Below are 11,578 nucleotides of genomic sequence, written 5' to 3' on the forward strand. Positions count from 1 at the left end.
TAGATGCAAGTCTGGCAGGGACACATTATAATACCATGCAATTCGGTCAGAGGGGTAAATTACGCTTACACATGCAGAGCGTTTCTCGTCAACTCGCTCTTGTGAGTCTGGCCGTAGGGTACGTGCTAACCGGTTCTGCAGCGTTTTTGCCTTTGCTATGAGTTACTGTAGTGGCTAGACAATTCATCCTACGGAATGCAATGTTACGTAAACTACACATTTTCTAAAGCATGTTGAGTTTATTGAAGACAGCAGCGTGTCATGCAGCAATTTTTATCCACGGACGTTAATGAGAAAGGAAAGACAACTTTATTTTTATCGAGGTGCTTCATCTTTCCCATGCAGACATTTTCCTCAAACCAGTTGCCATTCACAATCTGAATTTGTTGGCATGCATTAATTTGGTTTTTATTATGTGCATGTCCAGCGGACATGCCACACTGTCAACTGTCAGAAAACCCCCTTTAAAAGGGGCTGTCTGGCAGGATAAATCTTGAGAAACTGTTTACCTTAGTGATCCCCCCCATGCTGCTGCGGGATGCCTACCAGGCTGCTGCGGGATGCCGTTTCCTGGTTCACAGGAAATGTCCACTTCACCAATCACTGGCTGAGACAGGTCTCCACTGCTGCCAATGATTGGTTTAAATGGAATTTCCTGCCATTTCCTATGTGTCAAGATAGAACCAGAAAGTGAAGACTGGCAGCGGCCCAGTAAGCATTGGAATGACTGACTCTTGGGATTTCTCCAGTTCAGGTGCAGCAACCCCCAGGGGGAGTGCTGGGAGAAGAATGAGAATGGTAGCAGTGGCCCAGATGGGAGTAGTTGTGGTTCACTATTGCTCTCCTCACCCTGGCTCTCTCTGGGCCATGCACAGAATGGAGGGTTCATCCTTTCTTCCCTCAGGACACACCCATAACTTTCTGGAGGCGATTGCACTTGAGCCTCTTTTACACGGGCGAGTTTTCCATGCGGGTGCAACACGTGAGGTGAACGCATTGCACCCGCACTGAATCCGGACCCATTCATTTCTATGGGGCTGTGCACATGAGCAGTGATTTTCACGCATCACTTGTGCGTTGCGTGCAAATCGCAGCATGTTCTATATTGTGCGTTTTTCAGGCAACGCAGGCCCCATAGAAGTGAATGGGGCTGCGTGAAAATCGCAAGCATCCGCAAGCAAGTTCGGATGCGGTGCGATTTTAACGCACGGTTGCTAGGAGACGATCGGGGTGGAGACCCGATCATTATTATTTTCCCTTATAACATGGTTATAAGGGAAAATAATAGCATTCTTAATACAGAATGCATAGTACAATAGCGCTGGAGGGGTTAAAAAAATAATAATAATTTAACTCACCTTAATCCACTTGCTCGCGCAGTCCGGCTTCTCTTCTGTCTTCATCTTTGCTGTGCACAGGAAAATGACCTTTGATGACGTCACTGCGCTCATCACATGGTCCATCACATGATCCATCTTCATGGTGATGGATCATGTGATGGACCATGTGATGAGCGCAGTGACGTCAAAGGTCCTTTTCCTCAAAGAAGAAGACAGAAGAGAAGGCGGGCTGCGCGAGCAAGTAGATTAAGGGGAGTTAAATTATTATTATTTTTTTTTAACCTCTCCAGCCCTATTATACTATGCATTCTGTGGTTTAAACCTGAGAAGTAAGGGAAAAAGGTGCAATGGTGCACAACTTGAAAAAGGGTTATAGAAGATAGAGCCCTTAGATAGAGAGTCCACCACATCGGCTATATGGATCAATATCACACAACATAGAAAACAGCCAGTCCATTACCTGGGTCTCCTGGCTCTCTCTATTTCTTTTTTTTTCTGCAGCTTTCCTTGGTTTAGGCCTGGGTGGAATCCACAGCCTTTTTTAGGATCTGCAGTGGCGACAGCTGTTGGACCTGATTTCCTTCTGGCTGCAGAGCTCTAGTGCCCCCAGTAGCAAATGCATTGGCAAGTAATGCAGAGGGGGTGCAAGTTGGTTTCATGCATTCTGGGAGCTCAGCCTCAACGGAAATGGTCCAGAAGTATCTCTCTACGAAATGGCTCCTATGCAGCTCCAGCTGTTTTTTTTAGAATAATATGTATGAAATGTCCAGTGGTGACAACGATTACTGTGTTAATCTGCACTGTGTAGTCAGAGGTTCAAGTAAGCTGGGAATTAGAGGCTCTGGGGCAGCCGAGTCTTCCAACTTAGAAAGGGGTCCGTAGACAAGAACACACTCACAGAGGCGATTCAGTGCAGACTGACCAGTCTGGTCCTCCAGCCATTCTTCCGCTGATCTAGTAAGCATCAGCAGCTGGGTCACTCCCAAGGCAAAATGTGCTCTAAGGCTATCTACGGAGGTATATTCAACCTGGTCCCCTGGGGTATAGACTGTGTAGGTGCTGGGGAAGGTACTACCTTTTAAACAACCGACATCCCACCAAGAGTTCCTCCGGAATCTGAATCCACCTTGGGTGGGCTGTTCTTTTTCCTGTTCCAAGTAGGGTGGACTCTGCAATCTTCCCGCACTTGACAGGGAAGTCTCTCACAATTTTGGCGCAGTTCTTTTGGAGTTGTGGCATGGAGCCAAGTCTGGAGGTTAACCCCTTGTGGGCTGATGTGCAGCCTAGGGACACGGTTCATTTCAATGACGACAAGTGGGGCTATTGGTAACACCCGCAAAAGCGTTCTGCAGCACAGCCTGGCCAGTCAATCCACACTGTAGTCACCTTTATCACAATAAAGTCTCTTTAGGGTTCTTAACACAGCACAACCGTTCAACCAATTTGCAGGACACAGAGGAACAATCCTGTTTGTGATGTCATTTGTTTGCACACTAACACTATAGCCCAGATTTACTAAACCTATAGGGTGGCCTAAGCTTATCCAGGCTGTCTAGAACCGCAACAGATTTATTACAGTGGCTCAGGCTGGATGAGAAATGTGGTGCAGGAATAGCCACTCTTGTCTAACTCTATACTACTGTTTGGATTACTTTGAGAGAGAATTTTATGCCTGAATTGTGACGAAATTTTATTGCAAATTATCACAGTTTAGATCAAGACCTTTCCAATCTCCTAAGCCCCACACATTTTCATGTGAGCTACAAAGCTGTAGAAACCATTGTGGCACCATGGGTACAGACACATTAGTAAATCTGGGCCATTATGTGCATCCAAGACTAGCTGGAAAGACTTGTGGTTGGCTGAGCCTCATGTTTTGTGTGCGTCTCCATACACATTCCATTATTAGTGCTGTTGCCATGATATATAGTTACAGGCCTGACTCCACAGGACACCAGGAAGTTTCAGGGATCCGACCTTGGTTTACTTTCATTTTCTTGGGCAGTGACCTCCTACAGTCAAAGCTTTGAATAGTGAACAGTCAACCATTCTTACCTACAGTACATGGTCCCTGATAAGAATGTGGCAGGACAGGTTAAGTGAGGACTCTGGGCGGACAAGGGCTTCATTGCATAGGAAGTAGTGGTTTTATTCCACCGAAAAATGTGTTCCCAGATCAACTATAATTCAGATGCAAAATAACACATATGTGATGTACCTTTTGATCACAGATTTTCATCATGAATTCGGCTGCTGTTCATAAAAATGCAAGTCAGCTTTCGACCAATTTGGGGCACCTGTGCGTCAAATTTCTAATGAACCGTGCACAAAAACATGGCATGGGTGCCAAGCTTATTATGTTTAGACATATTTATGCTTACTGCCTAATAGAGCAGTTAAAATAACAAAACTTTATTGGAGATACTTAGATAAAATACAGCTAGTCCCTCTCTTATTATTCAGAGATAGGCAGATAGGACCAAGAGTCAGGGGTACAGTATATATTCGGCTGTATCCCGGACTTACGCCACAGAATTGATAGACACTGTTTATGGATACACAAAGTTGAATATCATGTTACTGCGGTAGGTCCCTATTCAGATCGTGACTGCAATGGACCTAGTCTCTTTTATTCACTAGAGGCTCCGGTCCAGCTATCCCACCTTAAAGGGAACCTGTCACCAGGATTTTGTGCATAGAGCTGGGGACATGGGCTGCTAGATGGCCGCTAGCACATCTGCAATACCCAGTCCCCATAGCTCTCTGCGCTTTTATTGTGTTGAAAAAACGTTTTGATCCATATGCAAATGAACCTGATATGAGTCCTGTGTCCGGAGAGGAGTCCAATTTTCTGAGCCCAGCACCGCCCCGCGTCCTCCGATTCTCCTCCTTGCTGGCTGACGTCACAGAGCTGGAGCGCCGAAATCTCGCAATACGCGAGCTAGCGCATGCGCAGTGTATCATGTTCATTCCCTGTGCTGGCATCAGAACAGGGAATGAACTACGCATGCGCTAGCTCGCGCATCGCGAGATTTCGGCGCTCCAGCTCTGTGACGTCAGCCAGCAAGGAGGAGAATCGGAGGACGCGGGGCGGTGCTGGGCTCAGAAAATTGGACTCATCTCTGGACACAGGACTCATATTAGGTTCATTTGCATATGGATCAAAACGTTTTTTTTAACACAATTAAAAGCACAGAGAGCTATGGGGACTGGGTATTGCAGATGTGCTAGCGGCCATCTAGCAGCCCATGTCCCCAGCTCTATACCCAAAATCCTGGTGACAGGTTCCCTTTAGAGCAGGGGTTCATTAAATTCCCCAGGGCTGCCCGGAAGTGACTGTGTAGCTAACACCAGGGCAGATTACTGGAGAACCCCTGCTGCCGCTTGTACAAGGCTACCTAATAAGAACAAGCCCTGCTCGATGCGTTTCTGTTAACCCTATAACAGGCACTTATTCAGGAGCACGGGGTAAGCGGGTACTGGTTCCATAAATGGTTGCCTAATATAAGGAACAAGCGGAGAACGCTGCACATGGGACGTGCAGCAGCATTGACGCTGATATGTAAATAGTTTCGAATGGTCTGATGTGACACTTGGGTGCCTCTCACCTCCCTTAAATGTACCTGGAGTTGTTTGGCATTCATCATCCGGTTCCGCAAGGCATTGTCCACAATGAAGCGGTCATCAGTGTGTCCACATCAATGCCTTTCTGTATCTCTGTTGCAACCTGCTGATGACACTCCGACACTCTAAGCTCAGTGGCCACTTCCGTCTGAGAACATCCTGCTCGAAGCCTCTCAATGGCGAGGTCCTGTTGATCAATTGTTAGGTGTTGTCTTGGTCTCATGATGAGGAGAACTATTTAAATACCAATTCTAATGTATTGGGCGATACATGGATCAAACAGCAGTTGTGAATTTTGCTGTTAAGCTCTTTGTTAGAGAACAAGTTATGCAAAAAGTATGGAAACACTGAACAGTTGGACATGTGCATTCAACAGTTTGGAGAAGGCCACATTCAGTTCACCTGTGAAGGTTCAATTGCATTTTAGGCCCATCCTGAAATTTCACCCACTGAGCCCCTGTGATAAATCTAGGTCTCTAGACTACCTGACTAAGCTTATACCATCTTTATGATTAGTAAATCTGGGCACTGTTCTTATTAACCAATCTTGTAACGTGCCCTTTACCCTTGGATAATCATCCTGCCCATGTGACGGCGATTGCAAATACAGAAGAAATGCAGAAGTAGTGACTTTTCACTGTAAAGAAACTCAAACCTAATATGACTGTCAAATGAGCACAATCCTAACCCAGCAATCCATACTGCCTACATGACATAGAAACTGGACAGTATAGGTAGAGGTCTCAGGTTTCATTAGTTCCCAGTAAAAAGGAACTAGGCGACTGTCACTTTAAGGGTTTTTTCTATCGCTATCATGCATAAACGGTTCCAGTAAAGATTACTTCTGCTTTTCACACAGAACGGCCTCTCATTATGAAATATGTAGATACAGTAGGTCCTTCAGTATAGCCTCTAGAAGTAATTACAGACACGACGACAGTTGTTCTCACTCGTGTGTTAATGATCACTTGTCCATTTTCTATCATGGTCAAAGCCATATCAACTAACAGGAAATGGTTAAAAAAAAAAAAAAAAAAAAGCCTGCCGACACCACGCTCTTCTGTCCAGCAAAAAACCACAGAAAGCAGGTCAAACGGTGTCCAAAGATCCTCCCCTTCACCCATCAAGGTGAATGCACCCACCGTTGTATATACATTTGAATACCGCTTGAGGGTATGCACACATATGAAGGGGGGGGGGGGGGGCATTTCTCAAGACAGTCATTTTCTTTGCTGGTCTTGAATTCCCCAGCGCAGCCGGGGGTTGAGCCTCAATTATGCCGAGGCCCAGGCATCCTCCAGCTTATCAGGCGCCAGACCGACATCTACAGCAGCCTCCTAGCTGGCATGAAGGAAGATAAATGTGCGGGACCCCCATAGTCCCAATAGAAAGGCTAAAAAGCAATGTGAAGCCAACCTCAGGTCTTACGCCAAGACCATGTTTTTTCATCCATGCGCTATCTGCATTTTTTTTCAAATAGCGCACTGATCCATTGGTTTCTATGGGGCCATGCACAGATCTGCACTTACTCCGGATCTGTGTGGCCCATCCTCAAATGACAAAACATGCCCTGTTCTGGTCTGTAATGTGGATGATGGGAGTGAGAGAGAAATGTGGAATGCACATCTGTGCGGATCCGTGGCCTGCAGGCCAAACTACAGATACGGACTGGTACGCCCCGTGCTGCGAACTGGGAATAGTGATCCACAATGCACGTGCACCGGCCCTGTGCCCACAGTTTATGGATGCGCACCCGTTCACTTGAATTGGTGCACGATCTGCCAGATATAGTCTGCACCACAAAAGAAAATTTCAATTTTTATTTCGCTGTGCAGAGGCACGGACCGAAATCACACGGAAGCGCTCTGTAGTGCGCAGACAAACACCCAACAATTTAGCTGAGCGCCCATAAGGTCTCATGCACACAACCGTTTTTTTTTTCCCCGTTTAAGTTGCGTTTTTTGCGTTCTGCATATGGAATTATTAATTTCAATGGGTCCGCAAAAAAAAATAAAACTGAATGTACTTCGTATGCATTCCGTATTTCAATCCAAAGATAGAACATGTCCTATTATTGTCCGCATAACGGACAAGGAAAGTACTGTTCTATCAGGGGCCAGCTGTTCCGTTCCGCAAAAAACGGAAATACTGAAAAAGCCACACGGTCGTGTGCGCCCCGTGGCCATGCATGAACACCTGACCGTGGGGCAGCCGCAGCGGATCGCGGACCCATTCACTTTAATGGGTCTGCGATGCACCCATTGCGCAAAAAGATAGGACATGTTCTATCTTTTTGCGGAACGGAAGTACGGGACAAAACCCCACTGAAGCACTGCGTAGCACTTCCGTAGGGTTCCATTCCATGCTTCCGTTCTGCATCTCCGGATTTGCGGACCCAATGAAGTGAATGGGTCCGCATCCGTGATGCGGAATGCCCCCGGAACAGCGCCCGTGTATTGCGGATCCGCAAATGCGGTCCGCAATACGGCAACGGGCAGCACACGTTCTTGTGCAGGGGGCCTTAGTGACATATCCCCTCGTATCCCTATACAGTAGTATGCGTCCGGAGCTCTTCTTGGCATATATGTCAGGTTGAAGCCATGATGTGAACGGGACCTTACTACACAACATCAGATTACTGTACAGGGCCCGGTATAAACATCCGACTTTCCAAAGTGAAACTTCTGTGCAAGGAATGCTGGGAGAATTCAGCTCTTAAGCCCGCAGAAATGTAACAGCACAATATAAGGCCGTATTCACATATTTGTGCTCGTTTTTCATCCGTGACGTGTCCATGTCCGGGCAACGGCCCATGATAAATGGACCCAAAATGTCTGCGGTTTTCACAGATACACAGGCCCCGATTTCCATCGTTTATTGGGAGCCAAAACCAGTAGTGAAGCCTCCACAGAGATCAAGTGTAAGACTTGCTCCTGTTCTGGCTCACAATAACTGATCGAACAAGTACTGTACCTGGTGTGAACTCAGCCTAAGGGCACATTCCCAACGAACGTAAGAGCGCCATGCCTGTAAACATCCTGTCCGCAATATACGGGCACAGGCCGCGTGCACTCCGTGGTGCGGATGTGGACTCATTAACTTAAACGGGTCCGCGATCCGTCAGATACGGCCAAAGACAGGACATATAGGACACGGAGCTTGCAGCGGTTTTTGTCCGGCATTCATGTCAGAAACAGGCCGGATCCCCACCTGGTCCCAGCATAGTCAATGGGGCCTAGTGGCGCTCCAGCCCTTTTTGGCTTTGCCGGATGCGATGATTTTAACGCTAGTGTGAAACTAGTCTGAGCAACAAAATAAAGACTAAATCAGTTTGGTAAATCAGGGGCAAAGTATTTAAAATGATGAGGAATGTGAATGTTCTCTCACCAATCAGTCCGGCTAAACACCCCACCGATCAGCGATCAGCCGATCGGATCTTACACCGGCCGCGCTGTTTATGCAGATTTTTCTTAGATTTTTACTGCGTTTCTGCATCGTGTGAATGTACCCATAGGATTTATTTTTTTTATCATTTCTGGACAACGCAGTCATAAATCACAGACAACCAATACGCTGACAACCAAACTGAAAATCCAAAAAATACTAAAGAAAACGTCTATACTGAATATATTTTGCATATTTTTTACCAAATCTCATCCACACAAGAATCTGCAGTGGACGCCAACTGTGTCCCATACATAAACTGTACCCCTTTGTAAAAAAAAACAACTAAAAAACAGCAATATATGGCATATGTGGAGTGTGGTGTATGTTGTATATATGTGGTGTATATGGTATATATGTGGTGTATATGGTATATATGTGGTGTATATGGTATATATGTGGTGTATATGGTATATATGTGGTGTATATGGTATATATGTGGTGTATATGGTATATATGTGGTGTATATGGTATATATGTGGTGTATATGGTATATATGTGGTGTATATGGTATATATGTGGTGTATATGGTATATATGTGGTGTATATGGTATATATGTGGTGTATGTTGTATATGTGGTGTATATGGTATATATGTGGAGTATGTTGTATATGTGGTGTATATGGTATATATGTGGAGTATGTTGTATATGGTATATATGTGGAGTATGTGGTGTATATGGTATATATGTGGAGTATGTTGTATATGGTATATATGTGGAGTATATGGTGTATATGTGGTGTATATGGTATATATGTGGAGTATGTTGTATATGGTATATATGTGGAGTATATGGTGTATATGTGGTGTATATGGTATATATGTGGAGTATATGGTATATATGTGGAGTATGTTGTATATGGTATATATGTGGAGTATATGGTGTATATGTGGTGTATATGGTATATATGTGGTGTATATGTAGAGTATATGGTGTATATGTGGTGTATATGGTATAATTTTCTGGGATATGTGCAGTCCATAGACATGAATACAGTTGCTGTAGAAGTCTGGAGCATTTCCAGTGTAATCTGCCCATACTATCCTTGAGCCAGTACTAAACAGGGCAGTAGCAGCAGATAGGAGTAGTAGTACTACAATCATACCTGTGGTGCACAGGTACTAAACAGGGCAGTGGCAGCTGATAGGAGTAGTAGTACTACAATCCCGGCTGTGGCATGTCATTTACAATGAGTACCGAAGTGACCAGGTAGGACCCCAGTCCTCTCCTCGCGGAGTAGTCCTCCTCCTCAGCACACTCACCCTAGTTGTCCCCTTCCGTAGCCGCCAGGTCAGTGAGGAGCCCGGTGTGAGGCGATGTGGACGCTGCTCCTGCAGCCGCTCTCTATGAGGAACTTCTCTCGCTGCACCCGGGAGGTTTTCTCTCTACTTCCTGGTGTGAAGCCTCGGGCGGGATTTGCATAGAGTAACGGGCGAGAGGACGAGGGAAGTTCCTGCTGACGGGAATCCCGGCGGGGAGGACTCGGTCCCTGTATCCCGGGGCTTATACTAAATGTCTCTGTACTGCCTTTCAAGTGCTAAATGCATAAGGTCACCTGCGACTCTGGGCGACATTACTAATGTTTTTCTGCCATTAGTTTTCTCATATAAATGTATTGAAATGTATTAAAAATCTCCATATTTATATGCAGCGAGCCACAGGGTAGAGAAGATGGGAGTGGTGGTTGTGGCCCACCAGTGGATCCTTCTGTGGGCCCAAGCTCTGACAATAATAGACCCCTAATAAAACAGGGCCCTTAAAGTTGTATTCCAGTTAGATTACGTTGACCTCTATCCACAGGACCCCCACGATCATGAGAACGCAGGCCCAGTACCCCCTGCAGGCTCTCGGAAATGAATAGAGAGGCTGGTCGGACATGTGTGCGACTGTTCTATTCATTTCTATGGGAATTCCGGAGATAGGTGAGCGATGGATGTACTGGGCCGTCTCCGGAACTACCCTAGAGATTTCCGAGGGGATACAGGGCCTGCGTTCTCGTGATCCATGGGAAGAACCCCCACCGCTCTAATAGTAACATAATCTTAACGGAATACCCATTTAAGGTCCTGTATACACATAGGGTGCGTCCATCATTTTCTCTGGTGGGCCCAAAGGACTTCAGTCCGACACTGGGTAGTAGTACTCACAGTGGCAATCCTCCCTCTGGCTCTCCCTAGGGCCCTGCAGTGACTTGAAGCTGCACCCTTTCTTCCCTTGGGGCGCCCCCTGGTACTTTGGCTCCTGCCTGGTGGTAGTTGGGGTGCTCTTGATGATAGGTAGTTGGGGTGCTCTTGATGATAGGTAGTTGGGGTGCTCTTGATAACAGGTAGTTGGGGTGCTCTTGATAACAGGTAGTTGGGGTGCTCTTGATAGGTAGTTGGGGTGCTCTTGATAACAGGTAGTTGGGGTGCTCTTGATAACAGGTAGTTGGGGTGCTCTTGAAAACAGGTAGTTGGGGTGCTCTTGATGATAGGTAGTTGGGGTGCTTTTGATGGTAGGTAGTTGGGGTGCTCTTGATAACAGGTAGTTGGGGTCCTCTTGATAACAGGTAGTTGGGGTGCTCTTGATAACAGGTAGTTGGGGTGCTCTTGATAACAGGTAGTTGGGGTGCTCTTGATGATAGGTAGTTGGGGTGCTTTTGATGGTAGGTAGTTGGGGTACTCTTGATAGGTAGTTGGGGTGCTCTTGATAGGTAGTTGGGGTGCGCTTGATAACAGGTAGTTGGGGTGCTCTTGATGATAGGTAGTTGGGGTGCTTTTGATGGTAGGTAGTTGGGGTACTCTTGATAGGTAGTTGGGGTGCTCTTGATGATAGGTAGTTGAGGTGCTCTTGATAGGTAGTTGGGGTGCTCTTGATAGGTAGTTGGGGTGCTCTTGATGATAGGTAGTTGGGGTGCTCTTGATGATAGGTAGTTGGGGTGCTCTTGATGGTAAGTAGTTGGGTTCTCTTGAGGATAGGTAGTTGGGGTGCTCTTGATGGTAGGTAGTTGGGGTGCTCTTGATGATAGGTAGTTGGCAGGGTGCAAGGCAGATTAAGAGCTGGTGACAGGTTGAGACAATATTCAGCCCGTTGGTTGCAATAAATAGTTTTCTTACTGGATGGAAGACAGTGTAGTCTTCTCCAAACAGACCTAGACCTCTTCAGAGTGGCTGGACCCGCGGTGAGGTT

The 11,578-nt window shown here is 46.2% G+C and overlaps 1 protein-coding gene across 3 annotated transcripts in view; it reads right to left on the reverse strand.

The window, feature by feature from the left end:
• The window catches only part of LYN (LYN proto-oncogene, Src family tyrosine kinase), a 72,736-nt gene extending 62,944 nt beyond the window's left edge, over positions 1-9,792 (reverse strand). For all 3 annotated transcript variants that reach the window (XR_005778963.1, XM_040431956.1, XM_040431955.1), the window contains exon 1: positions 9,673-9,792. The gene's annotated coding sequence lies outside the window, so the exon portion shown is untranslated. The remainder of the gene's footprint in view (positions 1-9,672) is intronic.
• Positions 9,793-11,578: the final 1,786 nt, after the last annotated feature.

Source organism: Bufo bufo, chromosome 5 (assembly GCF_905171765.1).
Source record: "Bufo bufo chromosome 5, aBufBuf1.1, whole genome shotgun sequence".
NCBI classification, from domain to species: domain Eukaryota; kingdom Metazoa; phylum Chordata; class Amphibia; order Anura; family Bufonidae; genus Bufo; species Bufo bufo.